Source organism: Pseudophryne corroboree, unplaced genomic scaffold (assembly GCF_028390025.1).
Source record: "Pseudophryne corroboree isolate aPseCor3 unplaced genomic scaffold, aPseCor3.hap2 scaffold_1135, whole genome shotgun sequence".
NCBI lineage: Eukaryota > Metazoa > Chordata > Amphibia > Anura > Myobatrachidae > Pseudophryne > Pseudophryne corroboree.
The window spans coordinates 102222-125979 of NW_026967761.1; the positions used below are offsets into that span (position 1 = coordinate 102222).

The 23758-nt window shown below is 46.7% G+C and overlaps 17 non-coding genes and 4 pseudogenes across 17 annotated transcripts; 8 read left to right on the forward strand and 13 right to left on the reverse strand.

The window, feature by feature from the left end:
* Positions 1–2089: 2089 nt before the first annotated feature.
* LOC134990003 (U1 spliceosomal RNA) lies at positions 2090–2224 on the reverse strand (annotated as a pseudogene).
* A 152-nt stretch (positions 2225–2376) lies between these two features.
* On the reverse strand, positions 2377–2540 carry LOC134990069 (U1 spliceosomal RNA). The gene has a single exon (XR_010194992.1). It is a non-coding gene; the product is annotated as a U1 spliceosomal RNA (small nuclear RNA).
* Positions 2541–4901: 2361 nt separating this feature from the next.
* LOC134990012 (U1 spliceosomal RNA) lies at positions 4902–5057 on the forward strand. Its single transcript, XR_010194937.1, has one exon. It is a non-coding gene; the product is annotated as a U1 spliceosomal RNA (small nuclear RNA).
* Positions 5058–5731: 674 nt separating this feature from the next.
* On the forward strand, positions 5732–5895 carry LOC134990082 (U1 spliceosomal RNA). Its single transcript, XR_010195005.1, has one exon. It is a non-coding gene; the product is annotated as a U1 spliceosomal RNA (small nuclear RNA).
* Positions 5896–6047: 152 nt separating this feature from the next.
* Positions 6048–6210, forward strand: LOC134989996 (U1 spliceosomal RNA). The gene has a single exon (XR_010194926.1). It is a non-coding gene; the product is annotated as a U1 spliceosomal RNA (small nuclear RNA).
* Positions 6211–9513: 3303 nt separating this feature from the next.
* On the reverse strand, positions 9514–9677 carry LOC134990073 (U1 spliceosomal RNA). Its single transcript, XR_010194997.1, has one exon. It is a non-coding gene; the product is annotated as a U1 spliceosomal RNA (small nuclear RNA).
* A 692-nt stretch (positions 9678–10369) lies between these two features.
* LOC134989991 (U1 spliceosomal RNA) lies at positions 10370–10511 on the reverse strand (annotated as a pseudogene).
* A 152-nt stretch (positions 10512–10663) lies between these two features.
* Positions 10664–10827, reverse strand: LOC134990029 (U1 spliceosomal RNA). Its single transcript, XR_010194954.1, has one exon. It is a non-coding gene; the product is annotated as a U1 spliceosomal RNA (small nuclear RNA).
* Positions 10828–11519: 692 nt separating this feature from the next.
* On the reverse strand, positions 11520–11661 carry LOC134989980 (U1 spliceosomal RNA; annotated as a pseudogene).
* A 152-nt stretch (positions 11662–11813) lies between these two features.
* LOC134990047 (U1 spliceosomal RNA) lies at positions 11814–11977 on the reverse strand. Its single transcript, XR_010194971.1, has one exon. It is a non-coding gene; the product is annotated as a U1 spliceosomal RNA (small nuclear RNA).
* A 6742-nt stretch (positions 11978–18719) lies between these two features.
* On the reverse strand, positions 18720–18835 carry LOC134990039 (U5 spliceosomal RNA). The gene has a single exon (XR_010194963.1). It is a non-coding gene; the product is annotated as a U5 spliceosomal RNA (small nuclear RNA).
* Positions 18836–19109: 274 nt separating this feature from the next.
* LOC134990031 (U5 spliceosomal RNA) lies at positions 19110–19225 on the reverse strand. Its single transcript, XR_010194956.1, has one exon. It is a non-coding gene; the product is annotated as a U5 spliceosomal RNA (small nuclear RNA).
* A 275-nt stretch (positions 19226–19500) lies between these two features.
* On the reverse strand, positions 19501–19616 carry LOC134990022 (U5 spliceosomal RNA). The gene has a single exon (XR_010194947.1). It is a non-coding gene; the product is annotated as a U5 spliceosomal RNA (small nuclear RNA).
* Positions 19617–19890: 274 nt separating this feature from the next.
* Positions 19891–20006, reverse strand: LOC134990020 (U5 spliceosomal RNA). The gene has a single exon (XR_010194945.1). It is a non-coding gene; the product is annotated as a U5 spliceosomal RNA (small nuclear RNA).
* Positions 20007–20270: 264 nt separating this feature from the next.
* On the reverse strand, positions 20271–20386 carry LOC134990034 (U5 spliceosomal RNA). Its single transcript, XR_010194958.1, has one exon. It is a non-coding gene; the product is annotated as a U5 spliceosomal RNA (small nuclear RNA).
* Positions 20387–20656: 270 nt separating this feature from the next.
* Positions 20657–20772, reverse strand: LOC134990028 (U5 spliceosomal RNA). Its single transcript, XR_010194953.1, has one exon. It is a non-coding gene; the product is annotated as a U5 spliceosomal RNA (small nuclear RNA).
* A 144-nt stretch (positions 20773–20916) lies between these two features.
* On the forward strand, positions 20917–21044 carry LOC134990010 (U1 spliceosomal RNA; annotated as a pseudogene).
* Positions 21045–21637: 593 nt separating this feature from the next.
* On the forward strand, positions 21638–21801 carry LOC134990074 (U1 spliceosomal RNA). Its single transcript, XR_010194998.1, has one exon. It is a non-coding gene; the product is annotated as a U1 spliceosomal RNA (small nuclear RNA).
* Positions 21802–21953: 152 nt separating this feature from the next.
* Positions 21954–22116, forward strand: LOC134989978 (U1 spliceosomal RNA). The gene has a single exon (XR_010194914.1). It is a non-coding gene; the product is annotated as a U1 spliceosomal RNA (small nuclear RNA).
* A 675-nt stretch (positions 22117–22791) lies between these two features.
* Positions 22792–22955, forward strand: LOC134990076 (U1 spliceosomal RNA). The gene has a single exon (XR_010195000.1). It is a non-coding gene; the product is annotated as a U1 spliceosomal RNA (small nuclear RNA).
* A 152-nt stretch (positions 22956–23107) lies between these two features.
* Positions 23108–23270, forward strand: LOC134990000 (U1 spliceosomal RNA). Its single transcript, XR_010194930.1, has one exon. It is a non-coding gene; the product is annotated as a U1 spliceosomal RNA (small nuclear RNA).
* Positions 23271–23758: the final 488 nt, after the last annotated feature.

Consider the following 23758-nt stretch of genomic DNA (forward strand, 5'->3'; position numbering starts at 1 on the left):
GGAAGGTCTGCAGAAGACGTATTTGCATACGGTGATGTCATCCAAGCAGTGGGCCAAAGTTGGCTTCAACCCTCGTCTGCATATGAAAAGAGAAAAGGGGCATGCAGGGCATGGCGGCCTTTTGCGGCGCTTGGCTGACCCCTAGTTTGCATTAAACACCTCCACCCTCCGTCGGTGTGGGGCTCATGTTGGCTATGCCCCAGCCCCTGAAGCATTCAAGCTGATTTCTTGCTGCAGCTGGGCACTGTAACAGCTCCAGAGCTGCTCTGTAAGGCAAGTAAAAGGGTGTGGGCCCTGCAGCACTACCTGTAGTTTGCATTGTGCGTTGGAAGGCACAAAGTAAGCAGACAGGAGAAGTCTGGAGAGTGCACAAGGGCATAGAAGGCAGCGGCTCAAGAAAAGAGAAGTGGAAACAGACAGCAAACTAGGCTGGAGAGAGACCTGAGACAAAGAGATCTGAATTATACGAGAGCCGACCAGGGGAAACACAAATTATGCAGTCAAGTTTCCCACAGGAGTATATAGGATACGACCCAGTGGTACCTGACGACATAGATACTAACAGCTATTTAATAACATTACGCTAGAAAGTGATTATTAGCAACATATATATCTATATAAACAACCCCGCCAGGGTTGTGCCTTCAAAAATAATCACACACGGACACGCTTTTTAAACCTTTTTTTCACATCTCTTTATTCTTCTTATGCACATGTATGTTAGTTCTGTGATTTTAACCTTTATGTTTCACTGCAGTTTGGGATAATAATATTAATATTTATCCAATTTTAATACATACTTAATAAAGGTTATATTTTATGATTCATTCATTCTGTCCAGTGCGTCAACAGTGCAGATTTCTTCTTGTTTTTTCTCCCAAATTCTATAACAATGACAGTAAATGTTGTTTCTTTTCAAACAGAACTTTCTTGACCATGCTTCTTGCTTGAAAGATCTGGGAGCACATGGAAAACAGTACAAACCATGCAGTATCACAAGAGCCTTTATTTGATATTTCATGAAGATAGAGCAGAATTGAGGACACGTCAACTATTTCTGCCGAAGGTGGTTCATCTTTCCACATGGTGCCTTTGGCCACTGACACCTTCGTTGAGTCAAAGTCTCTGGCTGTGGTCAGAACTTTGAAAATTTATGTCACCAGAACGGTTCAGATTAGGAAAACAGAGGCTCTGTTTGTCCTTTATGCTCCCAACAGGATTGGGTGTCCTGCTTCCATGTAGACAATTATGCGCTGGATCTGTGGTAAGATTCAGCATGCTCATTCCACGGCAGGATTGCCGTTACTGAATTAGGTGAAGACCCATTCTACTAGAAAGGTGGGTTCATCCTGGGCAGCTGGTCGGGGAGTCTCGGCATTGCAACTTTGCCGAGCAGCTATTTAGTAAACACTTTTGCTAAGTTTTACAAGTTTTAGAGTAAAGGAGATTCAACTGAGGCAGCACAAGGGAACTCTCATCTGGGGACAACAACTGCAGTGAGAACACATATTTTCAGATGAACATGGGAGGGCAGAAGGCTGCCTAATACTGAAGCACCCCCAAACAACAAACCAAATGCAACAACTAGTACAAGCATTCCTGGGGGAAGGTCTGCAGAAGACGGATATGCATATAGTGATGTCATCCAAGCAGTGGGCCAAAGTTGGCTGGAACCCTCATCTGCATATGAAAAGAGAAAAGGGGTATGCAGGGCATGGCGGCCTTTTGCGGCGCTTGGATGACCCTTAGTTCGCATTAAACACCCCCACCCTACTTCGGTGTGGGGCTCATGTTGGCCATGCCCCAGCCCCTGAAGCATTCAAGCTGATTTCTTGCAGCAGCTTGGCACTGTAACAGCTCCAGAGCTGCTCTGTAAGGCAAGTAAAAGGGTGTGGGCCCTGCAGCACTACCTGTAGTTTGCATTGTGCATCGGAAGGCACAAAGTAAGCAGACAGGAGGAGAAGTCAGGATAGTGCACAAGGGTATAGAAGGGAGGGGCTCAAGAAAAAAGAAGTGGAAACAGACAGCAAACTAGGCTGGAGAGAGACCTGAGACAAAGAGATCTGAATTATATGAGAGCCGACTAGGGGAAACACAAATTATGCAATCAAGTTTCCCATATTTGGGGAAATCGCAGGGGCAGCACACCCAGAGTGCAATGGGTGAGCCTTGCCCAGGGAGAAGCAACTTCATGATCATAGTATCTCACCTGGCAGGTAAGTAGGAGTTGGGCTAGAGCTGGGGAGGGTCGCTGCTCGGGCACCCCCCTGTCAAGTGAAGGAGATCCAACTGAGGCAGCACAAGGGAACTCTTGAAAGAAGAACAAGGCTAGAGGAAGATCTGAGACAAAGAAATCTGACTTTTACCAGAGCTGACCAGAGGAAAGCACAAACACAGTCCCCCACTACCACAAATAATGCAGTTGAGTTTCCCACATTTGGGGAAATCACAGAGGTCAGCATACCCAGAACGCAATGAATGAACCTAACCCTGGGAGAACAATCTTCATGACCATGGTATCTCCTATGCAAAATAAGTATGATTTGGGATAGGGCTGGGGAGGGCCGCTGCTCAGGCACATCTCTGTCAAGTAAAGGAGATTCAACTGAGGCAGCACAAGGGAACTCTCATCTGGGGACAACAACTGCAGGGAGAACACATATTTTCAGATGAACATGGGAGGGCAGAAGGCTGCCTAATACTGAAGCACCCCCAAACAACAAACCAAATGCAACAACTAGTGCAAGCATTCCTGGGGGAAGGCCTGCCGCAGATGGATTTGCATATGGTGATGTCATCCAAGCAGTGGGTCAAAGTTGGCTTCAACCCTCGTCTGCATATGAAAAGAGAAAAGGGGCATGCAGGGCATGGCGGCCTTTTGCGGCGCTTGGCTGACCCCTAGTTTGCATTAAACACCTCCACCCTCCGTCGGTGTGGGGCTCATGTTGGCTATGCCCCAGCCCCTGAAGCATTCAAGCTGATTTCTTGCTGCAGCTGGGCACTGTAACAGCTCCAGAGCTGCTCTGTAAGGCAAGTAAAAGGGTGTGGGCCCTGCAGCACTACCTGTAGTTTGCATTGTGCGTTGGAAGGCACAAAGTAAGCAGACAGGAGAAGTCTGGAGAGTGCACAAGGGCATAGAAGGCAGCGGCTCAAGAAAAGAGAAGTGGAAACAGACAGCAAACTAGGCTGGAGAGAGACCTGAGACAAAGAGATCTGAATTATACGAGAGCCGACCAGGGGAAACACAAATTATGCAGTCAAGTTTCCCACAGGAGTATATAGGATACGACCCAGTGGTACCTGACGACATAGATACTAACAGCTATTTAATAACATTACGCTAGAAAGTGATTATTAGCAACATATATATCTATATAAACAACCCCGCCAGGGTTGTGCCTTCAAAAATAATCACACACGGACACGCTTTTTAAACCTTTTTTTCACATCTCTTTATTCTTCTTATGCACATGTATGTTAGTTCTGTGATTTTAACCTTTATGTTTCACTGCAGTTTGGGATAATAATATTAATATTTATCCAATTTTAATACATACTTAATAAAGGTTATATTTTATGATTCATTCATTCTGTCCAGTGCGTCAACAGTGCAGATTTCTTCTTGTTTTTTCTCCCAAATTCTATAACAATGACAGTAAATGTTGTTTCTTTTCAAACAGAACTTTCTTGACCATGCTTCTTGCTTGAAAGATCTGGGAGCACATGGAAAACAGTACAAACCATGCAGTATCACAAGAGCCTTTATTTGATATTTCATGAAGATAGAGCAGAATTGAGGACACGTCAACTATTTCTGCCGAAGGTGGTTCATCTTTCCACATGGTGCCTTTGGCCACTGACACCTTCGTTGAGTCAAAGTCTCTGGCTGTGGTCAGAACTTTGAAAATTTATGTCACCAGAACGGTTCAGATTAGGAAAACAGAGGCTCTGTTTGTCCTGTATGCTCCCAACAGGATTGGGTGTCCTGCTTCCATGTAGACAATTATGCGCTGGATCTGTGGTAAGATTCAGCATGCTCATTCCACGGCAGGATTGCCGTTACTGAATTAGGTGAAGACCCATTCTACTAGAAAGGTGGGTTCATCCTGGGCAGCTGGTCGGGGAGTCTCGGCATTGCAACTTTGCCGAGCAGCTATTTAGTAAACACTTTTGCTAAGTTTTACAAGTTTTAGAGTAAAGGAGATTCAACTGAGGCAGCACAAGGGAACTCTCATCTGGGGACAACAACTGCAGTGAGAACACATATTTTCAGATGAACATGGGAGGGCAGAAGGCTGCCTAATACTGAAGCACCCCCAAACAACAAACCAAATGCAACAACTAGTACAAGCATTCCTGGGGGAAGGTCTGCAGAAGACGGATATGCATATAGTGATGTCATCCAAGCAGTGGGCCAAAGTTGGCTGGAACCCTCATCTGCATATGAAAAGAGAAAAGGGGTATGCAGGGCATGGCGGCCTTTTGCGGCGCTTGGATGACCCTTAGTTCGCATTAAACACCCCCACCCTCCTTCGGTGTGGGGCTCATGTTGGCCATGCCCCAGCCCCTGAAGCATTCAAGCTGATTTCTTGCAGCAGCTTGGCACTGTAACAGCTCCAGAGCTGCTCTGTAAGGCAAGTAAAAGGGTGTGGGCCCTGCAGCACTACCTGTAGTTTGCATTGTGCATTGGAAGGCACAAAGTAAGCAGACAGGAGGAGAAGTCAGGATAGTCCACAAGGGTATAGAAGGGAGGGGCTCAAGAAAAAAGAAGTGGAAACAGACAGCAAACTAGGCTGGAGAGAGACCTGAGACAAAGAGATCTGAATTATATGAGAGCCGACCAGGGGAAACACAAATTATGCAGTCAAGTTTCCCACATTTGGGGAAATCGCAGGGGCAGCACACCCAGGTGAGATACTATAATCAGGAAGGTGCTTCTCCCAGGGCAAGGCTCACCCATTGCACACTGGGTGTGCTGCTCCTACGATTTCCCCAAATGTGGGACACTTGACTGCATAATTTGTGTTTCCTCTGGTCGGCTCTCGTATAATTCAGATCTCTTTGTCTCAGGTCTCTCTCCAGCCTAGTTTGCTCTCTGTTTCCACTTCTTTTTTCTTGAGCCCCTCCCTTCTATACCCTTGTGCACTATCCTGACTTCTCCTCCCGTCTGCTTACTTTGTGCCTTCCAATGCACAATGCAAACTACAGGTAGTGCTGCAGGGCCCACACCCTTTTACTTGCCTTACAGAGCAGCTCTGGAGCTGTTACAGTGCCCAGCTGCTGCAAGAAATCAGCTTGAATGCTTCATGGGATGGGGCATGGCCAACATGAGCCCCACACCAAAGGAGGGTGGGGGTGTTTAATGCGATCTAGGGGTCATCCAAGCACCGCAAAAGGCCGCCATGCCCTGCACGCCCCTTTTCTCTTTTCATATGCAGATGAGGGTTGAAGCCAACTTTGACCCACTGCTTGGATAACATCACCATATGCAAATCCATCTGCTGCAGGCCTTCCCCCAGGAATGCTTGCACTAGTTGTTGCATTTGGTTTGTTGTTTGGGGGTGCTTCAGTATTAGGCAGCCTTCTGCCCTCCCATGTTCATCTGAAAATATGTGTTCTCCCTGCAGTTGTTGTCCCCATATGAGAGTTCCCTTGTGCTGCCTCAGTTGAATCTCCTTTACTTGACAGAGATGTGCCTGAGCAGCGGCCCTCCCCAGCCCTATCCCAAATCATACTTATTTTGCATAGGAGACACCATGGTCATGAAAATTGTTCACCCAGGGTGAGGTTCATTCATTGCATTCTGGGTATGCTGACCCCTGTGATTTACCCAAATGTGGGAAACTCGCCTGCATTATTTGTGGTAGTTGGGGACTGTGTTTGTGTTTTCCGCTGGTCAGCTCTGGTAAAAGTCAGATTTCTTTGTCTCAGATCTTCCTCTAGCCTTGTTCTTCTTTCGAGAGTTCCATTGTGCTGCCTCAGTTGGATCTCCTTCACTTGACAGGGGGGTGCCCGAGCAGCGACCCTCCCCAGCTCTAGCCCAACTCCTACTTACCTGCCAGGTGAGATACTATGATCTTGAAGGTGCTTCTCCCAGGGCAAGGCTCAACCATTGCACTCTGGGTGTGCTGCCCCTGCGATTTCCCCAAATATGGGAAACTTGACTGCATAATTTGTGTTTCCCCTGGTCGGCTCTCGTATAATTCAGATCTCTTTGTCTCAGGTCTCTCTCCAGCCTAGTTTGCTGTCTGTTTCCACTTCTCTTTTCTTGAGCCGCTCCCTTCTATGCCCTTGCGCACTATCCTGACTTCTCCCGTCTGCTTACTTTGTGCCTTCCAACGCACAATGCGAACTACAGGTAGTGCTGCAGGGCCCACACCCTTTTATTTGCCTTACAGAGCAGCTCTGGAGCTGTTACAGTGCCCAGCTGCTGCAAGAAATCAGCTTGAATGCTTCAGGGGCTGGGGCATAGCCAACATGAGCCCCACACCGAAGGAGGGTGGAGGTGTTTAATGCGAACTAGGGGTCATCCAAGCGCCGCAAAAGGCCGCCATGCCCTGCATAACCCTTTTCTCTTTTCATATGCAGATGAGGGTTCCAGCCAACTTTGGCCCACTGCTTGGATGACATCACCGTATGCAAATTCGTCTCCTGCAGACCTTCCCCCAGGAATGCTTGTACTAGTTATTGCATATGGTTTGATATTTGATGGTGCTTCAGTATTAGGCAGCCTTCCGCCCTCCCATGTTCATCTGAAAAAATGTGGTCTCCCTGCAGTTGTTGTCCCCAGACGAGAGTTCCCTTGTGCTTCCTCAGTTGAATCTCCTTAACTTGACGGGGGAGGGGCTTGCCCGAGCAGCCACCCTCCCCAGCCCTATCCCAACTCATACTTATTTTGCATATGAGATCTCTATATCATGAAGATTGTTATCACAGGGTGAAGTTCATCCATTATATTTTAAAATAGGAAGGTTCAAATTACATATTTGAATTGCATCTATGTGCTGGATTCAAATGTCCCCCCCCCTTCCTTTCTCAATTGTGCCCGTCAGCAGCTATTCTAAGGTTGCTGCCAATGGGTGTGACACATTAATTTCTTCTGTGGGGTACACTGGACTCCACAAGGATTCACATTGGGGTGTAGAGTAGGATCTTGATCTGAGGCACCAACCGGCTCAAAGCTTTTGACTGTTCCCAAGATGCTCAGCGCATTCTCCTCTATAACCCCGCTTCCATGAACAGGGAGCTCAGTTTGTAGTTGGTGCCTTCAGTAGCAGGCCACTTAACAGGGGCCTGCCTCAGGCAGCCTATTCTTAGCTATTAATTTTGACAAGAAAATAAGAACTTTTTTTATGAGAATCTACAAGGGCTGCAGCAGGCTAGGTCTAATAGACATCTTTACTGCAGCTTCATCACTCCCAGCGGCGCTGTATACTCCCGTGCCCTGGTTGCTGGGTCACTGCAGCGGAGGCTCCGGTTTCTTCCTAAGGTCAGTCACACACGCACCGCCCTTCCGGATCACGAGGCCGCTGATGAAGGGGAGCGTGGCCGTAGGGGGTGGACCGTGTGCGCACTGGCGTGGACACTGATTACTGGGCAGCCGCTCCACGAGCCACCAGGTACAGTTAAGGAGCACAGGTCTGGGGTTTTTTCTCCCATATTAAACCAATTTTGTACTGCCCGCAGCGCATTGTGATAGGTAATAGGGCCTGATTCAGGTTGGATTGCAATCACAGTAAGCGATCCAACTGCAAAAATTGCTAAGAGCATACGCATGTGCCTGCATTTTCTGCGGCACCCCGCAGAGAATGCGATCGCCTCTGCCTGTCAATCGGGGCAGGGGGGGAGAGGGGGGTCAGCAACACTCCATTTCCAAGTCAGGGATGGAGCGGTGCGGGGGCAAGGCTTCAAAATGGGGTCTGCAACGGAGGAGACACAGGGGGCGTGGTCACAGCGGCTGTATGACATCACATTCAGCCGCTGTGATCACAAAAATGGTGGCGGCTTCCTGCGCGCACATACAGTCTGCACCAGCAGGAGGCTACACCATTTTTTATGATCACGCTGAACTGCAGTGCAACTGCAATTACAGATTGGTCAAGAAGGGAGGCGTCATGCTGGGTGGCCATGTCCTGTCACTGTGCAGGAGCCAGCACCGCTCACACACTAGTCCCCGGGTGCAGCCCCCAACCCCCGGGACACCCGGAGCAACAAAATGTAGATTCAGGCCACCAGGCCACGCCCCTACCTATGAAACCATGCCTCCTTTTTACCATTGCGCTGCTTATCTGCGCGCACTGCATTACAATCTCCTTCGCCACCTCTCTGGGTGTCACCAGTGATAGTGACACCTCTGCCATGCTTGTAGCAGCTGGTCCTAAGATCTACGCCTCAAGCCCTGAGTGTTTGCCCTTGTGACTTGTTGATCATCATAGCGAAGCAGATGCTTACAGAAAACTGCAGGGGCTTAGATTGAAAATAAAAAAATATATGGGTATAAGGTAGAGAGGAGCGGGTTCGGTTCTCCGAGAACCGAATTCCCCACGAACTCCACGTGGTTTACACTGGTCCGAGGCAGGCTCAGTTGTTCCCGCCTGACTCGGAAAACCTGAACAAGGGAAAATGTCATCATCCCGCTGTCGGATTCTCGCGAGATTCGGATTTCATATAAAGAGCTGCGCGTTGCCGCCATTTTTACTCGTGCATTGAAGAGGGAGCGGAGAGGACGTGGCTATGTTCTCTCAGTGGAAATCTCAATATCAGTGCTCAGTATCAGTGGTTACTTATTGCTGCTCAGTAATACTAGTAGTGTGTCTCTCCTGCTCAGTGTCAGTTCTCAGTAGTATCCTCATCAGTGCTCAGTATCACTGCTCATTGTCTTGTGCTGCATTGTGGTGCTCAGCATACTACAGTACATTACTAATAGTCCAGTGCTGCATCTTGCTGCTCAGTGTCAGTTCTAGTATCCTCATCAGTGCTCACTATCACTGCTCATTACATTGTGGTGTTCTGTATACTACAGTAACATAGTAATATAGTAACATATAGTAATATAGTTTTTGAGGTTGAAAAGAGGCAAATTGCCCATCGTGTTCAACCTGTTTTAAGTTGTGATGATTCTACATACTTGCTGAATAATGTTTTATGACTAGTTAACTACTACAACTCATGTTACCCCCGGATTAACCATGTTGATATTTTAAGTATTATAACCTTGGATAGCTTTTTCATTCAGAAATGTATCCATTCCTTTTTTAAATCCAATTACAGAGTCCGCCATTACCACCTTCCCTGGCAGGGAATTCCACATCCTGATTGCCCTAACAGTGAAGATCATAGTATCTCACCTGGCAGGTAAGTAGGAGTTGGGCTAGAGCTGTGGAGGATTGCTGCTTGGGCACCCCCTGTCAAGTGAAGGAGATCCAACTGAGGCAGCACAAGGGAACTCTCGAAAGAAGAACAAGGCTAGAGGAAGATCTGAGACAAAGAAATCTGACTTTTACCAGAGCTGACCAGAGGAAAGCACAAACACAGTCCCCCACTACCACAAATAATGCAGTCGAGTTTCCCACATTTGGGGAAATCACAGGGGTCAGCATACCCAGAATGCAATGAATGAACCTCACCCTGGGAGAAAAATCCTCATGACCAAGGTATCTCCTATGCAAAATAAGTATGATTTGGGATAGGGCTGGGGAGGGCCGCTGCTCAGGCACATCTCTGTCAAGTAAAGGAGATTCAACTGAGGCAGCACAAGGGAACTCTCATCTGGGGACAACAACTGCAGGGAGAACACATATTTTCAGATGAACATGGGAGGGCAGAAGGCTGCCTAAAACTGAAGCACCCCCAAACAACGAACCAAATGCAACTACTAGTGCAAGCATTCCTGTGGGAAGGCCTGCAGCAGATGGATTTGCATATGGTGATGTCATCCAAGCAGTGGGTCAAAGTTGGCTTCAACCCTCGTCTGCATATGAAAAGAAAAAAGGGGTGTGCAGGGCATGGCGGCCTTTTGCGGCGCTTGGATGACCCCTAGTTCACATTAAACACCTCCACCCTCCTTCGGTGTGGGGCTCATGTTGGCTATGCCCCAGCCCCTGAAGCATTCAAGCTGATTTCTTGCAGCAGCTGGGCACTGTAACAGCTCCAGAGCTGCTCTGTAAAGCAAGTAAAAGGGTGTGGGCCCTGCAGCACTACCTGTAGTTTGCATTGTGCGTTGGAAGGCACAAAGTAAGCAGATGGGAGAAGTCAGGATAGTGCACAAGGGTATAGAAGGGAGGGGCTCAAGAAAAAAGAAGTGGAAACAGACAGCAAACTAGGCTGGAGAGAGACCTGAGACAAAGAGATCTGAATTATATGAGAGCCGACCAGGGGAAACACAAATTATGCAGTCAAGTTTCCCACATTTGGGGAAATCGCAGGGGCAGCACAGCCAGAGTGCAATGGGTGAGCCTTGCCCTGGGAGAAGCATCTTCATGATCATAGTATCTCACCTGGCAGGTAAGTAGGAGTTGGGCTAGAGCTGGGGAGGGTCGCTGCTCGGGCACCCCCCTGTCAAGTGAAGGAGATCCAACTGAGGCAGCACAAGGGAACTCTCGAAAGAAGAACAAGGCTAGAGGAAGATCTGAGACAAAGAAATCTGACTTTTACCAGAGCTGACCAGAGGAAAGCACAAACACAGTCCCCCACTACCACAAATAATGCAGTTGAGTTTCCCACATTTGGGGAAATCACAGGGGTCAGCATACCCAGAATGCAATGAATGAACCTAACCCTGGGAGAACAATCTTCATGACCATGGTATCTCCTATGCAAAATAAGTATGATTTGGGATAGGGCTGGGGAGGGCCGCTGCTCAGGCACATCTCTGTCAAGTAAAGGAGATTCAACTGAGGCAGCACAAGGGAACTCTCATCTGGGGACAACAACTGCAGGGAGAACACATATTTTCAGATGAACATGGGAGGGCAGAAGGCTGCCTAATACTGAAGCACCCCCAAACAACAAACCAAATGCAACAACTAGTGCAAGCATTCCTGGGGGAAGGCCTGCAGCAGATGGATTTGAATATGGTGATGTCATCCAAGCAGTGGGTCAAAGTTGGCTTCAACCCTCGTCTGCATATGAAAAGAATAAAGGGGTGTGCAGGGCATGGCGGCCTTTTGCGGCGCTTGGATGACCCCTAGTTCGCATTAAACACCTCCACCCTCCTTCGGTGTGGGGCTCATGTTGGCTATGCCCCAGCCCCTGAAGCATTCAAGCTGATTTCTTGCAGCAGCTGGGCACTGTAACAGCTCCAGAGCTGCTCTATAAAGCAAGTAAAAGGGTGTGGGCCCTGCAGCACTACCTGTAGTTTGTATTGTGCGTTGGAAGGCACAAAGTAAGCAGACGGGAGAAGTCAGGATAGTGCACAAGGGTATAGAAGGGAGGGGCTCAAGAAAAAAGAAGTGGAAACAGACAGCAAACTAGGCTGGAGAGAGACCTGAGACAAAGAGATCTGAATTATATGAGAGCCGACCAGGGGAAACACAAATTATGCAGTCAAGTTTCCCACATTTGGGGAAATCGCAGGGGCAGCACACCCAGAGTGCAATGGGTGAGCCTTGCCCTGGGAGAAGCATCTTCATGATCATAGTATCTCACCTGGCAGGTAAGTAGGAGTTGGGCTAGAGCTGGGGAGGGTCGCTGCTCGGGCACCCCCCTGTCAAGTGAAGGAGATCCAACTGAGGCAGCACAAGGGAACTCTCGAAAGAAGAACAAGGCTAGAGGAAGATCTGAGACAAAGAAATCTGACTTTTACCAGAGCTGACCAGAGGAAAGCACAAACACAGTCCCCCACTACCACAAATAATGCAGTTGAGTTTCCCACATTTGGGGAAATCACAGGGGTCAGCATACCCAGAATGCAATGAATTAACCTAACCCTGGGAGAACAATCTTCATGACCATGGTATCTCCTATGCAAAATAAGTATGATTTGGGATAGGGCTGGGGAGGGCCGCTGCTCAGGCACATCTCTGTCAAGTAAAGGAGATTCAACTGAGGCAGCACAAGGGAACTCTCATCTGGGGACAACAACTGCAGGGAGAACACATATTTTCAGATGAACATGGGAGGGCAGAAGGCTGCCTAATACTGAAGCACCCCCAAACAACAAACCAAATGCAACAACTAGTGCAAGCATTCCTGGGGGAAGGCCTGCCGCAGATGGATTTGCATATGGTGATGTCATCCAAGCAGTGGGTCAAAGTTGGTTCAAACACCTTTGCAAAGTTCTATAAGTTTGATACCCTGGCTGAGGAGGACCTCCTGTTTGCTCAATCGGTGCTGCAAAGTCATCCGCACTCTCCTGCCCGTTTGGGAGCTTTGGTATAATCCCCATGGTCCTTACGGAGTCCCCAGCATCCTCTAGGACGTAAGAGAAAATAAGATTTTAAACCTACCGGTAAATCTTTTTCTCGTAGTCCGTAGAGGATGCTGGGTGCCCGTCCCAAGTGCGGTCTACTTCTGCAAGACTTGTATATAGTTATTGCTTACATAAGGGTTATATGTTAGTTTTCATCGGTCTTGGACTGATGCTATGTTGTTTTCATACTGTTAACTGGGTAGTATATCACAAGTTATACGGTGTGATTGGTGTGGCTGGTATGAATCTTGACCTTGGATTAACAAAAATCCTTTCCTTGTACTGTCCGTCTCCTCTGGGCACAGTTTCTCTAACTGAGGTATGGAGGAGGGGCATAGAGGGAGGAGCCAGTGCACACCCAGATCTAAAGTCTTTCTTAAAGTGCCCATGTCTGCTGCGGAGCCCGTCTATCCCCCATGGTCCTTACGGAGTCCCCATCATCCTCTACGGACTACGAGAAAAAAAAATTACCGGTAGGTTTAAAATGTTATTTTTTTCTCTGCAACCCACTGCTAAATTGTGCTTCCTAGCTGTTTTTTATAAAATCACTTAATTAAATCTAACTCTGATTACGTCAGAGAAGGCCAGGTACCCTACACCATAAGAGGGGGTTTGAAATTTTGACTTGTCTACTTAAAGATCACCAAAATCTGATGACAAGGTCAATTACATCCCTGGGTGGGATTGAACCACCAACCTTTTGGTTAATACCCCATGTAAGTGCAAGAAATCCTGAAGCACTCACTCATCATGGGAAAGTACCAATGTGTTTCTTACAAAAATTCTCCAGATTATTGACTTTTTAAAGTTTTTCTAGGAAACGTTCTAGATGAATGCTTATTAGCCTTTGTCAGTATTGACTTTCGCAAGGTGTCTCTGTGGCGCAATCGGTTAGCATGTTTGGCTATTAACCAAAAGGTTGGTGGTTCAATCCCACCCAGGGATGTAATTGACCTTGTAATCAGATTTTGGTGATCTTTAAGTAGACAAGTCAAAATTTCAAAAACCCCCCTTATGGTGTAGGGTACCTGGCCTTCTCTGATGTAATCAGAGTTAGATTTGATTAAGTGATTTTATAAAAAAACAGCTAGGAAGCACAATTTAGCAGTGAGTTGCAGAGAAAAAAAATTATGCTGGCAGAAAAGTCCAATTGAGTGATTAAACAGCTCTTCATTTTCTGATTTTATGTTTATGCTAACAAATTTGCTCTCTGAAAAGTGTCCACAAAGCCAAGTCTCTGATTAACACCTTTGTAGGAATGGTTTTTCACCTATTACTGAATTAAACTTGCTTCATTGGAAAGGCATCAAAGATGCATCCTCATTTCAATGTCTACTGAAATAATACAGGTTGACACCAGGAAACGTCACTGCATCCTTGCTGCTTCCTCATGGGGAAGTCTGTTTAATGTGAAAACAAGGTGATATCTAATCAGCACACAGGTAAGGAATTAAGAAAATCTTTCTTTATGGGTGAAGATGTTTCTCACAAATTGTTGTCCCAATGCATCATTGAAATTCAAGATGGAAGATGATTTTCATATATCACTTGTACATTTTGCATTGCTCTTCTGGTGACAATGTAGTTTGTTTTTGTCAATTACCATTTCAGTAATAGGGTAAAGAAAATTAAGTGGATTTTTTAAAGAAAACAATGCTGTCAATATACTATTAAAACAAATTAAAATGATAAAAGTTATTGTACTTTAAGTAAAAATAAAAGTGCCAAAATATCAATCCCAGTTTTTGATTACTTTAATTATAAAAAAAAAAATGCACATAGCAGAGGATAGTTTCGATCAATCGACCTCTGGGTTATGGGCCCAGCATGCTTCCATTGCACTACTCTGCTGCTCATGGAAGTGTCAGAGATCCTGAAGACTAAATTGATTAAAGGCCTTAAAGTACTGGACTATAAGGAAAGACTTACTAGGCTGAATATTTATACACTAGAAAAGAGGTGCCTAAGAGGAGATATTATTAATATCTTCAAATATGTAAAGATACATAACAAAGAGTTATCAGAGGAATTATTTATTAAAAGAACACGTGGTCACTCGCTGCGACTGGAGGAAAGTTCAGAACGCAATGGAGGAAAGGTTTCTTCACTGTTAGGGCAATCAGGATGTGGAATTCCCTGCCAGGGAAGGTGGTAATGGCGGACTCTGTAATTGGATTTAAAAAAGGAATGGATACATTTCTGAATGAAAAAGCTATCCAAGGTTATAATACTTAAAATATCAACATGGTTAATCCGGGGGTAACATGAGTTATAGTAGCTAACTAGTCATAAAACATTATTCAGCAAGTATGTAGAATCATCACAACTTAAAACAGGTTGAACACGATGGGCAATTTGCCTCTATTCAACCTCAAAAACTATGTTACTATATTACTATGTTATTGTAGTATACAGAACACCACAATGCAATGAGCAGTGATAGTGAGCACTGATGAGGATACTAGAACTGACACTGAGCAGCAAGATGCAGCACTGGACTATTAGTAATGTACTGTATTATGCTGAGCAACACAATGCAGCACAAGACAATGAACAGTGATACTGAGCACTGATGAGGATACTACTGAGAACTGACACTGAGCAGGAGAGACACACTACTAGTATTACTGAGCAGCAATAAGTAACCACTGATACTGAGCACTGATATTGAGATTTCCACTGAGAGAACATAGCCACGTCCTCTCCGCTCTCTCTTCAATGCACGAGTAAAAATGGCAGCAACGCGCAGCTCTTTATATGGAATCCGAATCTCGCGAGAATCCGACAGCGGGATGATGACATTTTCCCTTGTTCAGGTTTTCCGAGTCAGGCGGGAACAACCGAGCCTGCCTCGGACCAGTGTAAACCACGTGGAGTTCGTGGGGAATTCGGTTCTCGGAGAACCGAACCCGCTCCTCTCTACCTTATACCCTATCAATTTTTTTATTTTCAATCTAAGCCCCTGCAGTTTTCTGTAAGCATCTGCTTCGCTATGATGATCAACAAGTCACAAGGGCAAACACTCAGGGTTTGAGGCGTAGATCTTAGGACCAGCTGCTACAAGCATGGCAGAGGTGTCACTATCACTGGTGACACCCAGAGAGGTGGCGAGGGAGATTGTAATGCAGTGCGCGCAGATAAGCAGTGCAATGGTAAAAAGGAGGCATGGTTTCATAGGTAGGGGCGTGGCCTGGTGGCCTGAATCTACATTTTGTTGCTCCGGGTGTCCCGGGGGTTGGGGGCTGCACCCGGGGACTAGTGTGTGAGCGGTGCTGGCTCCTGCAAAGTGACAGGGCATGGCCACCCAGCATGACGCCTCCCTTCTTGACCATGCTGTAATTGCAGTCGCACTGCAGTTCAGCGTGATCATAAAAAATGGTGTAGGCTCCTGCTGGTGCAGACTGTATGTGCGCGCAGGAAGCCGCCACCATTTTTGTGATCACAGCGGCTGAATGTGATGTCATACAGTCGCTGTGACCACGCCCCCTGTGTCTCCTCCGTTGCAGACCCCATTTTGAAGCCTTGCCCCCGCACCGCTCCATCCCTGACTTGGAAATGGAGTGTTGCTGACCCACCTCTCCCCCCCTTCCCCGCCCCGATTGACAGGCAGAGGCGATCACATTCTCTGCGGGGTGCCGCAGAAAATGCAGGCACATGCGTATGCTCTTAGCAATTTTTGCAGTTGGATCGCTTATTGTGATTGCAATCCAACCTGAATCAGGCCCTATTACCTATCACAATGCGCTGCGGGCAGTACAAAATTGGGTTAATATAGGAGAAAAACCCCCAGACCTGTGCTCCTTAACTGTACCTGGTGGCTAGTGGAGCGGCTGCCCAGTAATCAGTGTCCACCGCAGTGCGCACACGGCCCACCCCCTACGGCCTCGCTCCCCTTCAGCAGCGGCCTCGTGATCCGGAAGGGTGGTGTGTGTGTGACTGACCTTAGGATGAAACTGGAGCCTCCGCTGCAGTGACCCAGCAACCAGGGCATGGGAGTATACAGCGCCGCTGGGAGTGATGAAGCTGCAGTAAAGATGTCTATTAGACCTAGCCTGCTGCAGCCCTTGTAGATTCTCATAAAACAAGTTCTTCTTTTCTTGTCAAAATTAATAGCTAAGAATAGGCTGCCTGAGGCAGGCCCCTGTTAATTGGCCTGCTACTGAAGGCACCAACTACAAACTGAGCTCCCTGTTCATGGAAGCGGGGTTATAGAGGAGAATGCACTGAGCTTCTTGGGAACAGTCAAAAGCTTTGAGCCGGTTGGTGCCTCAGATCAAGATCCTACTCTACACCCCAATGTGAATCCTTGTGGAGTCCAGTGTACCCCACAGAAGAAATTAATGTGTCACACCCATTGGCAGCAACCTTAGAATAGCTGCTGACGGGCACAATTGAGAAAGGAAGGGGGGGGGACATTTGAATCCAGCACATAGATGCAATTCAAATATGTAATTCGTACCTTCCTATTTTAAAATATAATGGATGAACCTCACCCTGTGAGAACAATCTTCATGATCAAGAGATCTCATATGCAAAATAAATATGAGTTGGGATAGGGCTGGGGAGGGCTGCTCGGGCAGCACCTCCCCCGTCAAGTTAAGGAGATTCAACTGAGGAAGCACAAGGGAACTCTCGTCTGGGGACAACAACTGCAGGGAGACCACATCTTTTCAGATGAACATGGGAGGGCGGAAGGCTGCCTAATACTGAAGCACCATATGCAACAACTAGTACAAGCATTCCTGGGGGAAGGTCTGCAGCAGACGGATTTGCATACGGTGATGTTATCCAAGCAGTGGGCCAAAGTTGACTGGAACCCTCATCTGCATATGAAAAGAGAAAAGGGGCATGCAGGGCATGGCGGCCTTTTGCAGTGCTTGGATGACCCCTAGTTCACATTAAACACCCCCACCCTCCTTTGGTGTGGGGCTCATGTTGGCCATGCCCCATCCCCTGAAGCATTCAAGCTGATTTCTTGCAGCAGCTGGGCACTGTAACAGCTCCAGAGCTGTTCTGTAAGGCAAGTAAAAGGGTGTGGGCCCTGCAGCACCACCTGTAGTTCGCATTGTGCGTTGGAAGGCACAAAGTAAGCAGACGGGAGGAGAAGTCAGGATAGTGCGCAAGGGCATTATTTTCTCTTAGTCCGTAGAGGATGCTGGGGTCACATTAAGAACCATGGGGTATAGACGGGATCCGCAAGAGACATGGGCACTTTAAGACTTTCAAAGGGTGTGAACTGGCTCCTCCCTCTATGCCCCTCCTCCAGACTCCAGTTATAGGAACTGTGACCAGGGAGACGGACATTTCGAGGAAAGGATTTATTGTTAAACTAAGGTGAGCATCTTACCAGCTCACACCTTAAACATGCCGCAGAACGTGGCATTCAACAGAACACAAGCCAACGGCATGAACAATTGCAGCAAAAAGCTGACCAGAACCATAACACAACATGTGTATAACCACAAGTAATAACTGCAGACACAGTATGGACTGGGACGGGTGCCCAGCATCCTCTACAGACTAAGAGAAAAGGATTTACCGGTAGGTATTAAAATCCTATTTTCTCATACGACCTAGAGGATGCTGGGGTCACATTAAGAACCATGGGGTTATACCAAAGCTCTTGAACGGGTGGGAGAGTGCGTACGACTCTGCAGCACCGAATGACCCAACTTAAGGTTATCATCAGCCAAGGTATCAAACTTGTAAAACTTAGCAAAAGTGTTTACTAAATAGCTGCTCGGCAAAGTTGCAATGCCGAGACTCCCCGACCAGCTGCCAAGGATGAACCCACCTTTCTAGTAGAATGGGTCTTCACCTACTTCAGTAACGGCAATCCTGCCGTGGAACGAGCATGCTGAATCTTACCACAGATCCAGCGCATAATGGTCTGCATGGAAGCAGGACACCAAATCCTGTTGGGAGCATACAGGACAAACAGAGCCTCTGTTTTCCTAATCTGAACCGTTCTGGTGACATACATTTTCAAAGTTCTGACCACAGCCAGAGACTTTGACTCAACGAAGGTGTCAGTGGCCAAAGGCACCATGTGGAAAGATGAACCACCTTCGGCAGAAATTGTTGACGTGTCCTCAATTCTGCTCTATCTTCATGAAAGATCAAATAAAGGCTCTTGTGATACTGCATGGTTTGTACTGTTTTCCATGTGCTCCCAGACCTTTAAGCAAGTAGCATGGTCAAGAAAGTTCTGTTTGAAAAGAAACAACATTTACTGTCATTGTTATGCAAATAAACTTACATTAAAGCTAACAAGAAAGCACACTCGTTCTGTCTTTAAACTGATAAAAGAAACCCCAATAATATGGGGCATGCAAAAATTGAGATAAAACTCAGTTTTGCTCCTCTCCACGGAAATCTTTAATAAAAGGCGAAATATTTGTTAGTTCTGAAGAGAAACCAGAGCATGACCAAGATGCCACCTGTCGCCTGAGTGCCATGCCAGCAGTTCTCATTCAGCTGAAAGTGAGCACCCAATTTGAATGAAAGAAAGCAGATTTCTCACCAGGCTTCCCCTTGCTATAAACATGGTTTGTACTCTTTTCTATGTGCTCCCAGATCTTTCAAGCAATTAGTATAGTCAAGAAAGTTCTGTTTGAAAAGAAACAAACATTTACTGTCATTTCTATGCAAATGAGCTTACATTAAAGCACACTCGTTCTATCTTTAAACCGATAAAAGAAACCCCAATAAGACGGAGCATGCAAAAATTGAGATAAAACTCAGTTTTGCTCCTCTCCACGGAAATCTTTAGTAAAAGGCGAAAGATCTGTTCGTTTTGAAGAGAAACCAGAGCATGACCAAGATTCCACCTGTCGCCTGAGTGCCATGCCAGCAATCCTCATTCAGCTCAAAGTGAGCACCCAATTTGAAAGAAAGAAAGCAGATTTCTCACCAGGCTTCCCCTTGCTATAAACATGGTTTGTACTCTTTTCCATGTGCTCCCAGATCTTTCAAGCAATTAGTGTGGTCAAGAAAGTTCTGTTTGAAAAGAAACAAACATTTACTGTCATTTCTATGCAAATGAGCTTACATTAAAGCACACTCGTTCTATCTTTAAACCGATAAAATAAAATCCCAATAAGATGGGGCATGCAAAAATTGAGATAAAACTCAGTTTTGCTCCTCTCCACGGAAATCTTTAGTAAAAGGCGAAAGATTTGTTCGTTCTGAAGAGAAACCAGAACATGACCAAGATTCCACCTGTCGCCTGAGTGCCATGCCAGCAGTCCTCATTCAGCTCAAAGTGAGCACCCAATTTGAAAGAAAGAAAGCAGATTTCTCACCAGGCTTCCCCTTGCTATAAACATGGTTTGTACTCTTTTCCATGTGCTCCCAGATCTTTCAAGCATTTAGTATAGTCAAGAAAGTTCTGTTTGAAAAGAAACAAACATTTACTGTCATTTCTATGCAAATGAGCTTACATTAAAGCACACTCGTTCTATCTTTAAACCGATAAAAGAAACCCCAATAAGACGGAGCATGCAAAAATTGAGATAAAACTCAGTTTTGCTCCTCTCCACGGAAATCTTTAGTAAAAGGCGAAAGATCTGTTCGTTTTGAAGAGAAACCAGAGTATGACTAAGATTCCACCTGTCGCCTGAGTGCCATGCCAGCAGTCCTCATTCAGCGCAAAGTGAGCACCCAATTTGAAAGAAAGAAAGCAGATTTCTCACCAGGCTTCCCCTTGCTATAAGCATGGTTTGTACTCTTTTCCATGTGCTCCCAGATCTTTCAAGCAATTAGAATGGTCAAGAAAGTTCTGCTTGAAAAGAAACAGACATTTATAGTCATTGTTATGCAAATAAACTTACATTAAAGCTAACAAGAAACTGATAAAAGAAACCCCAATAATATGGGGCATGCAAAAATTGAGATAAAACTCAGTTTTGCTCCTCTCCACAGAAATCTTTAATAAAAGGCGAAAGATTTGTTCGTTCTGAAGAGAAACCAGAGCATGACCAAGATTCCACCTGTCGCCTAAATGCTGTGCCAGCAGTCCTCATTCAGATCAAAGTGAGCGCCCAACTTGAAAGTAAGCAGATTTCTCACCTGGCTTCTCCTTGCTATAAGCATGGTTTGTACTGTATTCCATGTGCTCCCAGATCTTTCAAGCAAGTAGCATGGTCAAGAAAGTTCTGTTTGAAAAGAAACAAACATTTACTGTCATTTCTATGCAAATGAGCTTACATTAAAGCACACTCATTCTATCTTTTAACCGATAAAAGAAACCCCAAAAAGATGGGGCATGCAAAAATTGAGATAAAACTCGGTTTTGCTCCTCTCCACGGAAATCTTTAATAAAAGGCGAAAGATTTGTTCGTTCTGAAGAGAAACCAGAGCATGACCAAGATTTTTATCTGAAAATATGTGTTCTCCCTGCAGTTGTTGTCCCCAGATGAGAGTTCCCTTGTGCTGCCTCAGTTGAATCTCCTTTACTTGACAGAGATGTGCCTGAGCAGCGGCCCTCCCCAGCCCTATCCCAAATCATACTTATTTTGCATAGGAGATACCATGGTCATGAAGATTGTTCTCCCAGGGTGAGGTTCATTCATTGCATTCTGGGTATGCTGACCCCTGTGATTTTCCCAAATGTGGGAAACTCGCTTTTATACCCTTGTGCACTATCCTGACTTCTCCTCCTGTCTGCTTACTTTGTGCCTTCCAATGCACAATGCAAACTACAGGTAGTGCTGCAGGGCCCACACCCTTTTACTTGCCTTACAGAGCAGCTCTGGAGCTGATACAGTGCCAAGCTGCTGCAAGAAATCAGCTTGAATGCTTCAGGGGATGGGGCATGGCCAACATGAGCCCCACACCGAAGGAGGGTGGGGGTGTTTAATGCGAACTAAGGGTCATCCAAGCGCCGCAAAAGGCCGCCATGCCCTGCATACCCCTTTTCTCTTTTCATATGCAGATGAGGGTTCCAGCCAACTTTGGCCCACTGCTTGGATGACATCACCGTATGCAAATCCGTCTTCTGCAGAACTTCCCCCAGGAATGCTTGCACTAGTTGTTGCATTTGGTTTGTTGTTTGGGGGTGCTTCAGTATTAGGCAGCCTTCTGCCCTCCCATGTTCATCTGAAAATATGTGTTCTCCCTGCAGTTGTTGTCCCCAGATGAGAGTTCCCTTGTGCTGCCTCAGTTGAATCTCCTTTACTTGACAGAGATGTGCATGAGCAGCGGCCCTCCCCAGCCCTATCCCAAATCATACTTATTTTGCATAGGAGATACCATGGTCATGAAGATTGTTCTCCCAGGGTGAGGTTCATTCATTGCATTTTGGGTATGCTGACCCCTGTGATTTACCCAAATGTGGGAAACTCGACTGCATTATTTGTGGTAGTGGGGGACTGTGTTTGTGCTTTCCTCTGGTCAGCTCTGTTAAAACTCAGATTTCTTTGTCTCAGATTTTCCTCTAGCCTTGTTCTTCTTTCGAGAGTTCCCTTGTGCTGCCTCAGGTGGATCTCCTTCACTTGACAGGGGGGTGCCCGAGCAGCGACCCTCCCCAGCTCTAGCCCAACTCCTACTTACCTGCCAGGTGAGATACTATGATCAGGAAGGTGCTTCTCCCAGGGCAAGGCTCACCCATTGCACTCTGGGTGTGCTGCTCCTACGATTTCCCCAAATGTGGGACACTTGACTGCATAATTTGTGTTTCCTCTGGTCGGCTCTCGTATAATTCAGATCTCTTTGTCTCAGGTCTTTCTCCAGCCTAGTTTGCTGTCTGTTTCCACTTCTTTTATCTTGAGCCCCTCCCTTCTATACCCTTGTGCACTATCCTGACTTCTCCTCCCGTCTGCTTACTTTGTGCCTTCCAATGCACAATGCAAACTACAGGTAGTGCTGCAGGGCCCACACAATCTTTTACTTGCCTTAAAGAGCAGCTCTGGAGCTGTTACAGTGCCCAGCTGCTGCAAGAAATCAGCTTGAATGCTTCAGGGGATGGGGCATGGCCAACATGAGCCCCACACCAAAGGTGGGTGGGGGTGTTTAATGCGAACTAGGGGTAATCCAAGCACCGCAAAAGGCCGCCATGCCCTGCACGCCCCTTTTCTCTTTTCATATGCAGATGAGGGTTGAAGCCAACTTTGACCCACTGCTTGGATGACATCACCATATGCAAATCCATCTGCTGCAGGCCTTGCCCCAGGAATGCTTGCACTAGTTGTTGCATTTGGTTTGTTGTTTGGGGGTGCTTCAGTATTAGGCAGCCTTCTGCCCTCCCATGTTCATCTGAAAATATGTGTTCTCCCTGCAGTTGTTGTCCCCAGATGAGAGTTCCCTTGTGCTGCCTCAGTTGAATCTCCTTTACTTGACAGAGATGTGCCTGAGCAGCGGCCCTCCCAGCCCTATCCCAAATCATACTTATTTTGCATAGGAGACACCATGGTCATGAAGATTGTTCACCCAGGGTGAGGTTCATTCATTGCATTCTGGGTATGCTGACCCCTGTGATTTCCCCAAATGTGGGAAACTCGCCTGCATTTTTTGTGGTAGTGGGGGACTGTGTTTGTGTTTTCCTCTGGTCAGCTCTGGTAAAAGTCAGATTTCTTTGTCTCATATATTCCTCTAGCCTTGTTCTTCTTTCGAGAGTTCCCTTGTGCTGCCTCAGTTGGATCTCCTTCACTTGACAGGGGGGTGCCCGAGCAGTGACCCTCCCCAGCTCTAGCCCAACTCCTACTTACCTGCCAGGTGAGATACTATGATCATGAAGGTGCTTCTCCCAGGGCAAGGCTCACCCATTGCACTCTGGGTGTGCTGCTCCTGTGATTTCCCCAAATGTGGGAAACCTGATTGCATAATTTGTGTTTCCCCTGGTCGGCTCTCGTATAATTCAGATCTCTTTGTCTCAGGTCTCTCTCCAGCCTAGTTTGCTGTCTGTTTCCACTTCTCTTTTCTGGAGCCACTCCCTTCTATGCCCTTGCGCACTATCCTGACTTCTCCCGTCTGCTTACTTTGTGCCTTCCAACGCACAATGCGAACTACAGGTAGTGCTGCAGGGCCCACACCCTTTTAGTTGCCTTACAGAGCAGCTCTGGAGCTGTTACAGTGCCCAGCTGCTGCAAGAAATCAGCTTGAATGCTTCAGGGGCTGGGGCATAGCCAACATGAGCCCCACACCAAAGGAGGGTGGGGGTGTTTAATGCGAACTAGGGGTCATCCAAGCACCGCAAAAGGCCGCCATGCCCTGCATGCCCCTTTTCTCTTTTCATATGCAGATGAGGGTTCCAGCCAACTTTGGCCCACTGCTTGGATGACATCACCGTATGCAAATCCGTCTGCTGCAGACCTTCCCCCAGGAATGCTTGTACTAGTTGTTGCATATGGT